Source organism: Macrotis lagotis, chromosome X (genome assembly GCF_037893015.1).
Source record: "Macrotis lagotis isolate mMagLag1 chromosome X, bilby.v1.9.chrom.fasta, whole genome shotgun sequence".
In the NCBI taxonomy this organism is placed as follows: Eukaryota; Metazoa; Chordata; class Mammalia; order Peramelemorphia; family Peramelidae; genus Macrotis; species Macrotis lagotis.
The window spans coordinates 153,206,466-153,221,994 of record NC_133666.1 but is presented as its reverse complement, the minus strand read 5'-3'; the positions used below and the strand labels follow the sequence as shown (position 1 = coordinate 153,221,994).

Genomic DNA, 15,529 nt, shown 5'->3' with positions numbered 1-15,529 from the left:
CTTGTCTTTCCTTAAGCTCACCAGGAGTACAGATTGTTTAATTCTGTTGTACCTGTACCTATCTCCAATATGATTAATGATTAATAAATACTTGCTGATTAACATCAGCTAAATTTTAAAAGGCGATATGGATTATACTTTCATTTTTCACACTCAGAAATATTTCTTGCACTAAGTTATTTTATGTATTTTCTAAAACTATGTTTATGTAGAAATATAGCTATAACCAGAAAATTTAGTCAAAAGCATCCTAAGCTCCCTAAATTAATATAGCAATATAATGATGCTTTCTCTTGATAAGATCTAATGACTATTAAATCCTCTTATCAAGAGAAATCATTTTACAAAGAAAATAATTTCTAAGGTCAAAGTGTTTAAATTATGTATTTCATAAAATCCTTTTTCATTTCATTAACTATTACAATTTGCAAACCACCTCTCTTAAAGAAAAAATAAAACCACAATGCTTTACACCTCACTTTATTTTTAAAACATATAAGTTTATAAGAAAAAAAACCCAGCAGCTACACATTTGACCCCAGAAAAGACCAAAAATTCTGTCTGATGACCTTTTCTTTTCATGTCAATTTTCTAGTCAATCAGTCCCATTCTTTAATTGAATTGACTATAGACCATTGGATTTTTTGGGTTATTGGAAAGAACTTTAAAAGACATCCAGTACAGCTCCTTTCTTTTATAAATGAAGAACATTAAGTACTTTAGTAACTCTGTGACTGTCTAAACTTGAATATCCCAGAGACATCTCAAACTCCCTATGTTTAAAACTTACTATCTTTCCCTCTACACTCTTAGTTGTTCCAAAATTTATATTTTCTGTAATATAATCCTTTCAGTTTTACAGGCTCCTAAATAAAGATTACTTTTTTAAATTTAATTTTTATTTAAGGTAATGGGGTTAAGTGACTTGCCCAAGGTCATACAGCTAGGCAATTATTAAGTGTCTAAGGGCACATTTAAATTCAGGTACTCCCTGACTCCAGGGCCAGTGCTCTTTTAATCTTCACTCACCTTCACCTCAGATTTAATTTTTTTCCTGAATCTTGCCATTTTTTCCTCCACATCTCTGGACTGTCCCTTTCTCTTTACTCACTAAGTATTTCCCTTCTTATATTGGAGATACAGCTCATCAGGCCTTTCACCTCTGTCTCTGCACTATTTTCTTATGTAGAGCCCCATACCTAGAGAGCACTCTCCTTACCTATGCCTTATAAAATCTCAGTTCACGGGGGCAGCTGGGGGGAGCATTGGCCTTGGAGTCAGGAGGACTTGAGTTCAAATCCTCTTCCAGACTCTTAATACTTAGCAGCAGTTCATGCATCTGCTTCTACATGAAATCTTTTCAGACTCTCCCAATCTGCTAATGCCTTCCGTTTAAAAGTTATTGTGGTTATTGCTCTTTATATACATACATTTATATATACTTGTCACCTCCACAAGAATGTAAATTGCTTTTGATGGAGATTAAATCTTTGCATTTGTATCCCAAGAGGCTAGAACAGTTCCAGGAACAGAGGTGTTTAATAAATAATGCTTGACTGATTTGTGCAAGCAGCTTTATCTTTGCGCTCCCACTTCTCTATAAAAGGAGAATAAGCATCCCAGTTTATTACCCAATCAAATTAAATCACATGCTTTTCATATACAAAGAAGTAAGTAAATATAAGATATATTAATATTCGTTCAAAATCACAAAGTCATTACAAAACACTAAGAGATAATTAAAATCTGGTCTCCTGATTATGCTAGGTCATCACACGCTATTGGCTCCATTGGATCCTAGAAAATACAAAAATTATTTGTAGATTAATCATTTATTTAAACTACATTTTAGAAATATAAAGCTGTGAAAATCAATTCACTTCCAGGAGGAAAGAAATAAAAAAACAACTACAGTAAAAGAGAATTTATATCATCTCTTATGGAATGAATCCTTTAAGTTTTGTAGGTAGAACTACAACTTTTTTTTTTTGGTGAGGCACTGGGTTAAGTGTCTTGTCCAAGGTTACAAAGCTAGTAAGTATCAACTGTCTGAGACCAAATTTGAACTTAGGTTCTTCAGACTCCACAGCCGGTGCTCATTTCACCACCTAGCTGCCCCTGGAACTAGAACTTTTTAAATTTAACTATTTTTTTTGGATAGAGCTTTCAAAAATATATTATGCAAAAAATATTGCAGGCCCATTTTGCTAGACTATTAAATTCCAACTGAAGGTATTATCAATTATATTTGATACTTACTAAGATATATATGTTTGGTATTATATTGGAGTAACAATTATGGAAATAAGTACATATGTCCCCAAAGTCTTAGTTAAAGCTCTAAAGGCTTAAAATGGCACTAAAAACTTGGGATCACTCTGTATCACAACAGTTGCTTTTCTATACCTTTATCAACATTATGCACATTTTGCATCCTTTACAAAAGTTATTAATAATCTCCACGAATATGACATACAAGGTTATTGTGGATACGGCACACCGATTTGGAGTCAGAGGTTTTCTCTTTTCTGGCTGCCCGACAAGCTGCTTAACTTCTCTGGGCCTTGAGAGCAAAGCCACAATAATGAGCACCTGGCCTGGAGTATTTGTCTAGCGGCTGGGAGAACCTAACCTGGAACATAAAGGGACAAGTGAAAAATTTGTAATTAAAATAAAAATACCTAAACGCTTAAGATTAGAGGCAAAGTGGTGTGTGTGTGGGGGGGGGGGACTCCCAGTGGGCAGTTGAGAAGCAAAAGATCTTAATTTAAAATAGGAAAAAGATTCCCCAGGGACCTAAATAACCCTAATTAATTTGACGAAAACGAGATTCTTCTCGAATGATTCTTTAAATATGTTCTTCAGATAACCTGGCCAAGGATTAATTGCGCGCACCTACGACAGCTGTCTGAAGGTTTAAAATACGTCACTGGTCGTTTCTCATCGTGGGGAGCAGGTGCCAGTGTGCTGTGGGGAAGGCCTGCAAGGGGGTCCCCGGCCCCAAGCGGCGGGTTCTCCCTCTTTCCCGTTAAATGCTCTTAACAAACGCCCCTTGAGGGTACCCGGGGGTCTCCCTACCCGGTCGGAATGGGCGGGAGAGGGAAGGGTCCCTTCCGGGGCGTGGGGGCTCCACTTTGGCTCGGGCTCCCGGGCCTGCCGCGCGGCGCCAGCACGGTCGCCGCTCCTCCCGAAGCCAGCCCAGGGGCCCAGGAAGGCGGCGAGAGGCAGAGGGCGGGAAGACGTGCTCTCCGCGCAGGCGCACGGCGGGAAGGGAAGCGCTAGGCCCCACCCCCGTCCTCGCCGGGCCTCCATCGCGTCTGCGCAGTAGGCGGGAAGCGCCCTTTCCCCCACGGGGCGGGGGGGGCAGTCTGTTAATCTCCCGCCGCAGGCCTCGGCCTCCTTCCTTCCGGGACATCCTTCCTTCCGGGACATCGCGGGGCGGGGCGGGGTGGGGCGGCCGGGCCTCCGGAGGAGCCGGAGAAGGCAGCTTCCTCAGAGAAGCCCCAGGCCGCCCTGGTCGCAGACACGTTGGAGACTCGGGGTGTTGGGAGGAAGCACGGCGGGCGCCAGCCCTGCCCTTCTTACCTCTCCCCTTTCTGAAAAATGAAGGTGGGCAGCTCCGAGCCGGGGTCACCGCGGCAACCCCGGGTCTCCCGGACCAGAGTCGGGTGGCCGCGGGTCTGGGGGGGACCCCGGCCCCCCGCAAGTGGCCACGGGGCGCCCCATCCAGGCACACCTTGATCCTTTTTGGGGGAGGAGGATAACAACAATTTTGAGGGAAATAGTAACAAAAAAAAGAGCCCCTTTCCCAAATCTTAACCAAATTTGAGACCTGAATTTACTAGCATTCGCATTCTTTTTAAATATAAGTAGCTCTTGAATGCCTAAACCCGGAGTTCCACCCAAACTGTAGCCAGACTTTCTGGGTCTAGGGGGAAGGAGTTGTCCGGGGCTATGAATACGGGGATTTGGGATTGAAAAAGGGAAAAGGGACCCAAACCCATACCCAACCATAAATTCAATAATACTTGTGTCATCAAAAAATGAAACCAATATCTATTTAAAATGATTAACCATACCAAATACCCAAAATTACTTTTTAAAACTAAAAAAAAATAAAATTCATCTGGGAAGAACAAATGGTCGAGTATATCAAAGGAATTTAATGAAAAAAAGTGAAGGAGGGGCAGCTAGGTGGCACAGCGGATAGAGCACTGGCCCTGGAGTCAAGGAGGACCTGACTTCAAATCCAACCTCGGATACTTAATAATTGTCTAGCTGTGAGACCTTGGGCAAGTCACTTAACCCCCACTGCCTTGCGCCCAAAAATGTCAAAGGAAATGAAAAGTTTTCAAGAGAAGAAATCAAAGTCCTGTCTAGCTCTGTGACCCGTTTGGTGTTTTCTTGATAGACATAACTGAAATGGTTTGCTATTTCCTTCTCTGGCTCATTTTATAGATGAGGAAACAGGCTAACAGGATTAAGTGTCTTGTCCAGAATCAAACAGCTAGTGTTGGAAGCTGGATTTGAACTGAAGGTGAATCTTCTAGGCCTGGTGCTCTATAGTTATATGAAAAATTCGATTAGAGAATACACATGAAAACAACTCTTGAGGTACCATCTCCCACCTATCAGATTGATTAATATGACAGAAAAGGAAAATGAAAAAAGTTGGAGGGAATGTGGAAAAACTGGCACTCTAATGAGCACTGTTGGATGTGTTGTTAACACCCAACCATTCTGGAGAGCAATTTAAAATTTTGGACTATAAAGGGTTATAAAATTGCATTCCCTTTGACAGAGCAATAACACTTCTAGGTCTTTGTCCCAAAAAAGATTCTTAAAAAAAAAAGTAAAAGGACCCATATGCACAAACAAATACTTATAGCAGCTCTTTTTGTGTTGACAAAAAATTGGAAATTGAGGAGACCCATCAACTTGAGACTGATTGAACAACTTGTAGTAAATGATGGAATGCTGTGGTGTTAGAAGAAATAATGAGCAGGATGCTTTCAGAAAAACCTGAGAATACATGAACTAATACAAAGTGAAGTGAGGAGAATCTGGGGAACAGTGTATACAATAATAGCAATATAGTATGATGATCAATTGGGAATGACTTGGTACTCTCACCAATATGATGCAAGACAATTCCAAAGGACTGAATGCTATCCACTTCCAAAGAAAGAATGTAATATAGCCTGAATGCAACTCAAAACATTTTTAAAACGTTTTTTTCACTTGGGGTTTTTAAATCTGTGTTTTCTTTCACAACAAGACTATATGTTTTAAGCCACTGCACATGTATAAACTCATATTCAATTGCTTGCCTTCTCAATGGGGGGAGGGCAGAGAGAAGGAGGATTTGGAACTCAAATTTTTTTTAAAAATGTTAAGAATTGTTTTCACATATAATTAGAAAAAATATTAAAAACTGAATTATGAAAATATCAAAACAAGAATGAACTCATTTTGGGGCAGCTAGGTGGGGCAGTGGATAGAGCACCTGAGTTCAAATCCAGCCTCAGACACTTAATTACCTAGCTGTGTGGCCTTGGGCAAGTCACTTAACCCCACTGCCTTGCAAAAACTAAAATGAAGTCATTTCTCTAAAACTTTTCCCTAATATTACAATGAATCTGAATATTTCAAAGCAGAGAACCATTTTTTTATAAGTGAATACTGAGGCAAAATGAAAAAAAGCAATCAAAAAGACTTATTAACTACTGTTGTGCTAAGCTCTAGAGATACAAAGATAGAAGATGCAGTAAGCCCTAAAAAAAATATATATTGAGGGGGCGCCTAGGTGGGGTAGTGGATAAAGCACCGGCTCTGGAGTCAGGAGTACGTGGGTTCAAATCCGGTCTCAAAAAATCTTTAAAAAAAATGTATATTGAAAATGACAGGATTACTTACCTAAAGTTTTAGTGTAATTAAAAACTGAAATTCCAAGAACTGCATTTAAGACTTTTGGAACATCTTATAGATGAAGATGAAAGGTAATCTTAGAGAAATCACTAGTATCTGATGAAGGAAAAATCTCTAGGTCAGATTTGAGCTGTCTTAAGAATGGAATTTGAGAGACAAAGAAAAGGCAGAATATTTTAGGCAATAGTAGTGAACGGCAAATACAAATACATAGAAAGATGAAATGTCCTGTGTGAGCAACAGCACCTAAGAGAGTATACAGGAACAGCCATGAAGGGAGCAAAATTTATGAAGAATGGAAAGGTAGGAAAGAACCAGATTCTCAAGAACCATAGGAATAACTTAAGGAGCAAATGTATACAAGTAGTTCAACTAAGGGCTTTTCTTTAAGAGACTTGATGAAGATATAGCAAAACTTTGCCAACCTTTCTTTGATTTGTCTATTTTTTTGACTTCATTAGGAAAAGTCAATATCCATAACTATCTCTTTTCTCAATAAACTAAGACCTTATAAAATTACTATATGTGTGTATGTGTGTGTGTGTATTTAATGAAGTAGGTATTTCATTTGGAAAAGATTATATATTACGCTCCTCCAAAGAACTACTATTTGGCCAATATCCTTCCAGAACAAACTATATTTATAATGTTCTCACTCCCTTTCATCTAATGATGAGAAGTACAAAGAATAGATAGATTTTTATTGTTTCATATAGATTAAATATAACCATTGATTTAAAATTTTTTTTAATAAAGAATCATGACCTTTGAGTTTCCTAGATTTTGTGATTCTGATTCTGTATTTTTTTGTTGCAATTTGGTCTTCTAGAAATTAATAACTACCAAGAAACTTCTGATTGAGTACAAGCTTTCTCTGGCCACTCTGGCTATAACACATGCTCAATACTATCCAATTTTTACAATTATATTTATCTCGAGCCCCTAACTCTTTAAGTTTCTTGAGAACATATAAGAGGGAGATCATTTTTTTCTGAAATTGAAGAGTACATAAAAGCTGGAAACGTTTGAATATAGGGGATGGATTTTGTCTGAAAACCGAAGTGCTGTCTAGCTAAGATTTGAGCAACTGAGTCATCAGAAAGTTTGCCAACAGTTGATAATTTGGGGGGGGAACCATATGAACTCATCAATAATTGCTGCTAACAAAGAGGGTTTATGATATAATTTGGTGGAAGAAGCATCCACAGCATCCACAGTGATAAAATCACAGATCTTTAAAGAGCTAGAGTAAAGCAGGCATAATTCTGTGCCCTAGTTAGGGTTATTAGAGAATCAAATAAAATAATGTATAAAACTAACTTTGTAACCATACAACTCTGTAAACTATTAATATTACTAATTAGATGCCTTTAAATGTGATTTGACCTACATGGTGGCATGGGAAAATTCCCTATTATATAGAAGATACATTATTCTAGGATCCTCATGCACAACAGTAGCTTTGTATATTACCATAGAACTTATATGTAAACTATGTCTTTACTATCTATACTGCTTTGATTGTCTTAAAAGGGAACAAGAGAATGAATGAACATGAGTCAATGGTAAAGTTAAAGAGAGAGAGGTGAACACCACATCTAGGCTAGATTAAGGGCAATAATCCTTAAATCTTTACTCTGGAGTCTACTAAGTTCTCTTTAGGGAGATGTATGTAGCATGTTTCATTATAAGTTCTTTGGAATTGTGGTGAGTAATTGCATTGATCAGTTACCAAAGTTGATTGTATTTTACTATAATTCTATTACTGTGTACATTGTTCCCCTGGTTCTGACCACTAACCTTTGCATCAGTTCACATAGGTCTTTCCCACATTTCCTACATTCCTTAGAGCATAATATTATTCCATCAAATACCTATAGTATAATTTATTCAACCATTCCTCACTGATGGACATCCCCTCAAGGATTAGTTTCCAGGAACCTTTTATTTCAAAATTATTCTTTGTCTCAAGTAAAGCATGTAATATGTTTCAATAAATATTATTCCCTCTCCCCAACATATACTAAAACAAAATACACAGCCTACTCGCTTCCTGACCCTTTTCTAAAGTTTGGTTCTACAGGAGCTTCTTGTCCCAAAATCTATATGAGATGACAAAATTTTACAATAGTGTAAAAGCTATCTACAGAATATCCTATCAGCAATTCTTTTTTTTATACTTTTCCAACTCATCCCCATATTCCCCACCAACTAAATCTCTGGAAATAAAAAAAATTCTTCAGGAAATAGTTGTATTTTTCTTTTAAAGCAATACAAAGAAAAGCTGTCCTTCAATATAGTTATTTTTTCTGCTTGAACAGTAATCCTAAGTAATGTTCAGTTCAAAGTCCATAGCTGTCAAAGGCTCTTTAGTTCAGTTGGGATTAGGAAGCTGATATTCCCATAACTGTCACTTTTTTAAGGGAAAAAATGTATGGATGTGTATGTATATATCTGTGGGTGTGTATATATATGTATATCAAATCTAGGTGAGGTGATCTTGAAAGACCATAAGCTAAAAACCTTTCCAACTACACATGGGCCTTCAGAAAAACTTACATATTCATTAGCTATTTTGCAATTATAAACTTTATATTTACAAAGAAAATCTTTGATGAAAACAATACCATTTGGGGGGAAAGGGAGATGCACAGCTAAAAACACTTGTTTTCTAAACAGTAAGTCTTCACTTGTTTATAATTACAAATACCAGGAACCCAGTACAATGACATTATGCATATTTGGTTATATATGGCATATGTTGACATAAAGCTTTATTTACAATACCATATGGTTTTCAGTTGCATTTTGTTCTGGTATGAAGCAAATATATGAAACAGATGCAGCTTGGTTTACTAGAAAGAGTACCAGGCTTAAAATCAGAAAATGGAAGATTCAAATCCCATTTCCTAGCACTGTAGCCTTTTAACTGATAATTCTCTCTCTCCAAAATTGCAAATGATCTCTTAATTGTCATATCTAATGGCCTTTTCTGGATTTAATTATTAATTATATTCAGATGATTCTAATATCTATTTACCGTGCCCTGTTATCTCTTCTGACTAGTCTTTAATCTCCAACTGGGAGTGGAAAGGATCAAGTATTTATTAACCCTTACTAGCACAGCAAGAAACGTGCTTTACAAAATATTAACTCATTTGATCCTCATAACAACTATGAGAGGTAAGTATTGTTATTAACCCCATTTTATAAGTGAGGAAACTCAGACAGTTAAGTGATTTAACCTATATTCACAAAACTGTTAAGTGCTTAAGATCAGATTTGAGCTCAAGTCTTCCTGACTATAGGTTCAGTGTTTTAATTTACTGGACCCCTTGGTTGCCTCAAGCTACTAGACATGATGTCCTATAGGCATTTTAAAACAAATGTGCACAACTGAATTCCTCTTACTCTCTTCTCAACTCTACAATTTAGCTTCTGACCGCATCATTTAAACAAAACTGACTTTCCAAAGTTACTGATATCCTAATTGCCGAAATTTAATAACCTTTTTTTCTAAATTCTTATCCTTTTAGACCTCTCTGTGGCCTTTGACATTGACAGTCACCTTTTCTTCCTGATTCTTCTCTCTAGGTTTTTACAACACCTCTTTCTTGGTTCTTCTACTTTTTAACTGTTGCTCCATCATTTACAACCAATTTGAATACTTATTTTTGTTGTACACTAATGGCCACATTCATTTATTGCTGATCTATGAAAATCATACAAAAATGTGGAAGAATTTTCATTTTTATATGCAGAACTGAAACATTTTTTCATTTTTTTATTTTTCCAAGATTCTTGAAACTTGAATAATTGCATAATTTTAAATTAACCATGCAATGAATATAAAAATGTGACAACTCATTAAGATATTTATGATTTACTGGGACACTATTACACTGTTGGTGGAGCTGTGAACTCATCCAACCTTTCTGGAGAGAAATTTGGAACTACGCCCAAAGAGCAACAAAAATTAGCATACCCTTTGATCCAGCTATAACCACTACTGGGTCTATACCCTGAAGAGATGATGAAAAAGGGTTAAAAACATCACTTGTACAAAAATACTCATAGCAGCCCTGTTTGTGGTGGCAAAGAATTGGAAATCAAATAAATGTCCTTCAATTGGGGAATGGCTTAGCAAACTGTGGTATATGTATGTCATGGAACACTATTGTTCTGTTAGAAACCAGGAGGGATGGGAATTCAGGGAAACCTGGAGGGATTTGCATGAACTGATGCTGAGTGAGATGAGCAGAACCATAAAAACACTGTACACCCTAACAGCAACATGGGGGGTGATGTTCAACCTTGATGGACTTGCTCATTCCATCAGTGCAACAACCAGGGACAATTTTGGGCTGTCTGCAATGGAGAATACCATCTGTATCCAGATAAAGAGCCGTGGAGTTTGAACAAATTTTAAGGACTATTCCCTTTAATTTAGAAAAAAAAACTAGATATCTTATTATCTGATCCTGTTATCCCTTATACTTTTTGTTTCTTCCTTAAGGATGTGATTTCTCTCTCATCACACTCAATTTGGATCAATGTGCAACATGGAAACAAAATAAGACTGACAGATTGCTTTCGGGTGGGGGGGAGAGTAAGATTGGGAGGAAAAATTGTAAAACTCAAAACTCAAATAAAATTTAAAAAAAAAGATGTTTATAATTTAACAAGTCCTTACAGAAGCAATATAGCAGATTATAAAAAAGAAATGAATTTAAGAGTTCCATTCAGGAGTCTACCACTCACCTAAGTTCAATTTACCCTTTTTGAATCTCAACAGTGTATTAGTGATTTAATAAAATAATAATATTCCATTACATTCATATACCACAATTTGTTTAGTCATTACCATTCCCAATGGCCAGCCATTTCTAGTTTCTTGATACTTACCAAAAAAAAAAGGCTGATAAGAGATATTTTGCTGTATGTGACTTTTTTCTTTTTGACTTTCTTAGACTATATGCCTCAGTGGCACCTCTGTATGAAAATGTACAGACATTTTAGTCACTTTCTTAGAATAATTCAAAACTTCTTAGAATAATTCTAATAAAAACAGAATGATTCAAAATATTTTTATAATTTTTAATACAATATAATGGTATACATATGAAAAGACTTGCTCTAAACAATACACTTAAATTTCTAATTAGCAGAAATTAAAAGGGACAACTAGTGGATAAAAGATCAGTCCTGGAGACAGGAGGACCTGAGTTCAAATGTAACCTCAGACACATAATAGCTGTGTGACCCTGGACAAGTTATTTAACTCAGATTGCTTTTTTTTAAGGTAAAGAATCAAATGAGAATGCGTCTATCAACAAGTACTTTATTGACTGCCTATTATGTGCAAAGAATTATGCTAGAAACTAAATATAAAAATACAGTCTATGAAATGGTGGTTGATTGGTTGGTTCTTGAACTTCATTATGGAAGAAGATCAAAACAACATCAAGACAAGTTAGAGACTATGTAAGAGACAAGTTATAGTGCATCCAACTGTGGCTGATCAGACCAGTATGAGCTCAGAATGTTCTACCACAGGTCAGGTACAAATAGTCCAGGTGAACGTCCAACGGGTTCTCTAAATTTTCTCATCTCACGTTTTCTTTGAGGCATCTAAATTCTGCCTTGCTCATAGAATACACACAGAACCCTCTCTGATGAGGGCACTCCATGATGGGTGGTGCAGTGCCAGTGAATGAAATATTTATTTGTAAGAAGTTTACATTCTAATGGGGGAAACAACAAGTACATATCTAAACATATAAAGGGAATAAATATGAAGTAGTTAAATAGAAGTAGTTTGAGAGGGAGTGATACACAGGACTTGATGTAAAAGGGGAAGTGGGGGGGGGGGGTAGCTAGGTGGCACAGTGAATAGAATACCTGCCCTGGAGTCAGGAGGACCTGACACAATAATTACTAAGCTGTGTGACCTTGGGAAAGTCACTTAACCCCCCCCAAAAAAAGAGAAAGAGAGGGGATTATAAGAGGAACTTTAAAGGCTGGATCATTGAATGTGGAAGGGGACATAATGTCCAATAAGGCTGGAATGCTAGGTTGAGGTCAGGCTTTAAAAAGTCATTCATTCGGGGCAACTAGGTGGTGTAGTGGATAAAGCACTGGCCCTGGAGTCAGGAGTACCTGGGTTCAAATACTGTCTCAGACACTTAATAATTACCTAGCTGTGTGGCCTTGGGCAAGCCACTTAACCCCATTGCCTTGCAAAAACCTAAAAAAAAAAGTCATTTATCCTTAAGCAAACAGGAATTCACTAGCATTCAGAGTAGGGGAGAAGCCTGGTCAGATCTGTGCTTAAGGAAAATCACTTAGGCAGAAGTGTGTTAGATGAACTTGAGTGGAAAGAGATCCGACAGGAAGATAATCTGGAAGCTATTGCAATAGTCCAGATGAGAAATGCTGAACCTGAACTAAGACTGTAAGCTATGTGAGTAGAAAGAAAGGGTCAAATTTGAGAGCTAGTGTGGAAGAAGAAATGGAAAATCCTGACTACTGATTCAGTGTATGGGATAAGCAAGAATGGGAAATTAAAAATAATGCTAAGATTACAAACTCAGTGGGGTGGAAGTATAGGAAAGTATAAATGTTTAATAGATTCATGATCTCATCAATGTGGGCACTCTGTGCACTTTTGTAGATTATATAACTCATCTTGTGGGATTTTCCCACATCCTTCCATCAACAAAATCCACTAGGGGCCACCTTTCCATAGGTTGTTTTTTTTTTAGGTTTTTGCAAGGCAAATGGGGTTGGGGCGCTAGTGGCACAGTGGATAGAGCACTGGCCCTGGAATCAGGAGTACCTGAGTTCAAATCTGGCCTCATACACATAATAATAATTACCTAGCTGTGTGGCCTTGGGCAAGCCACTTAACCCCATTGCCTTGCCAAAAAACCTTAAAAAAAAAAAAAAAAACCACTCAGAAACAAAATGGCACACTAAAACCTTTAAGAGATAAAGATAGCCAGTCTGACAAAAGCTAAGTATATTAGATCTTGAAGGATTTAAGAGAATTTCAGAATTTCATACAAGTGTGCATCTGTATGTGAACAAAGATTTACAGAGTTAAAAGAAAGGACTGGAATAAAATCTATTAAGCTTCAGATGAGCTTAAATAGGGGTGGCAGTCTTGATTTCAGTTAAGGCTATGGTAAATATAGAAAAGATAAAAACTATTGAGTAGGAAAATTACATTATGCTTCAAGGCACCATGAAGAACCAATATTAATATTGATGTACTTAATAATATACAATTTAAACTATAATAGTTGAATACCTTAACATACTCCTTTCTGATTTAGACTAATATAACCAAAAGATAAATAAGAAAGTTGTTAAGAGAATTTTAGAAAAGTTATAGACCTTTGGTGACTGCTGAATGGGAACAGCAAAGAATCTACATACTTCTCAAATTTTCATTATTATCTTTACAAAAATTGAACATGTTTGGGACAGCTAGGTGGCAAGTAGATAGAGCACTGGCCCTGGAGTCAGGAGGACTTGAATTCAAATCCAGCTTCAAACATTTAATAATTACTGAGTTGCATGATCTTGGGCAAGTCACTTAACTCCATTGCCTTAAAAAAAATTGATCAAGTGTTAGAGAATAAATGTCTCAGTCAAAATGTAATCAACAAAAATCAACCAACCAAAAACATTTAAGTGTCCATATACCAGGCACTGTATTATGCACTGGGGATACAGAAAGAGGGGAAAAAATAATCTCTGCCCTCAAGGAAATTACAACCTAGTGGAGAAATGACACAAAAACAAGCTAAATACAGGATAAACAGAAAATAATTAACAGAGGGAAGGCACTGGTATTAAGAAGGTACTTCCTAAAGAAGGTTGGATTTTAGTTGGGATTTAAAGGCAGTCAGGGGGCTCAGAACTGAGAAAGGAGAACATCTCAGTCATGAAAGACAGCTAGGGAGAATGCTCAAAGCTGAAAGATGGGATTATTTTATTTGTAGAACAGCCAGGAAGCCAGTGTTCCTGGATCAAAAAGTACATGTTGGGAAGTAAGGTATAAATAGATGGGGAAAGTTAGGAGAGTCCTAGGTTATGAAGGGCTTTAAATGACAAAAGATTTCATATTGGCAAAGATGAAATAGACAGACCTTGGCAACAGAGTGGACATTGGGGATGAGAGGGACAGTGAGAATTCTAGGATGCCCCCAAGTTTGAAAGTCTTGGGGATAATGAGAATAGTATTGCCCTCTACAGTAATAGGAAATTGGAGGTTGGGAGGAAGAAGCCAAGGGAAAGGATTTAAGGAGAAATATAATGAGTTTGCTTTTGCTGGGCTGGTTGGGGGGATTTGCAGGGAGGCTACCCCTCCTTGTCATATAACTTTGGAACTTCTCAAAACTACAGGCTTCCTAATATTGCTGAGTTCAGTGGCTACTTCTATGCTGGACTCCCTTAGGCTTCAGGGGCTGCCTGGACTAGATTTTGCCTAGGGTCTTTCTTCCATAGTTTGGCAGAAGCCAACAGTGCCATTCTAGACCCTAACTAGAATGCTCCAAGACTGCTCTCCCTGCCAGGCTAGGGTTGAGTTTGGGCCCTGTTGGGACTGGACTGGCCTTTGTCTGTTTTCAGAGTGCTAAAATCCCCCCTCCCCCACAGACACAGTCCTAGAGTATCCTGAGGCTGCTATCCTGCTCAGGCAAGGAACGACAAGTTTGGGAAGGTCTCCGGCTGCCTGACTGGAGCAGGGAGTGCCGCAAGTTGGACCTGCCCAGAACTCCTCCAAGTTGATCTCATAAAAGGTTGGGGCATGGCAAGGGGACAGCCACCCGTGCCTTCACTCTGCCTCAGGCCTGCCTCTGTAGCTTACCTATCTCAGTACCCTCTGTAGATCCCAGGGTTGGTTAGGGGAGTCTAGAAGGTGATCCCCCCCCCCACATTACTCATTATAGTAGAGCAACTCTAAGCCCCAGGGGAATATTTGCAAGAATTTGTTATCCTCAGCATCCTTGCATAGCATTTTCCACAAATCTGGGTTCAACACCTTTAAAATTTTAAAATCCCTATGACTGAAATTGTTTTGTCCCTTATAGTGTCCTCTACCATATAACTGCTTACAAATTCTTTTCCTTGCTAAGCTATGAAAGAACTTCCTTTCAATCAACATTTCACTCCTATTATGTGAAGTGATTCACAACAAAGAAAATAGAGCTAACAAAATAGACATAATATTTTTCTTTCTTACAAACCGTATTTTAATTTATTCTGTATATATTATATCTATACATATTATCTTCCATATTAGAATATAAATTCCTTGAGAATAAAGATGTTTCCCTTTTTGTTTATCTATCTCCAGCATTATTACAGGATAAATACCTGTCAACTATAACAGTGTAAACAGAGACAATACCAAGAGTAACAAAACTCCAGTGCAAAATATTGGATAATATCAATTTCTAAAGGATTAAAAGTTAACCATACATTCTTTTCTAGCTTTTTCTAGTGGCAAGACTTTTTTGCTTAACTATTTTAAGGATACACTTTGTGATGAAGCAGAACTGGGAAAAACCAATGAGTTTTCAAAATTAAATAT

At 37.5% G+C, this 15,529-nt stretch overlaps 1 protein-coding gene across 7 annotated transcripts in view; it reads right to left on the bottom strand.

Annotated features, from left to right (window-relative positions):
- Positions 1–15,529, bottom strand: part of LOC141501316 (semaphorin-4D-like) — a 178,744-nt gene that overhangs the window by 125,501 nt on the left and 37,714 nt on the right. For 2 of the 7 annotated variants that reach the window (XM_074205207.1, XM_074205203.1), the window contains exons 1-2: positions 2,896–3,260; positions 2,477–2,632 (exon numbers count right to left, since the gene is read on the bottom strand). The exons of 1 other annotated variant lie outside the window; for it this stretch is intronic. The gene's annotated coding sequence lies outside the window, so the exon portion shown is untranslated. Of the gene's footprint in view, positions 1–2,476; positions 2,633–2,895; positions 3,274–15,529 lie in introns of those variants that run through there. 4 more of the 7 variants (XM_074205208.1, XM_074205209.1, XM_074205205.1 and 1 more) reach the window with 4 other exon arrangements.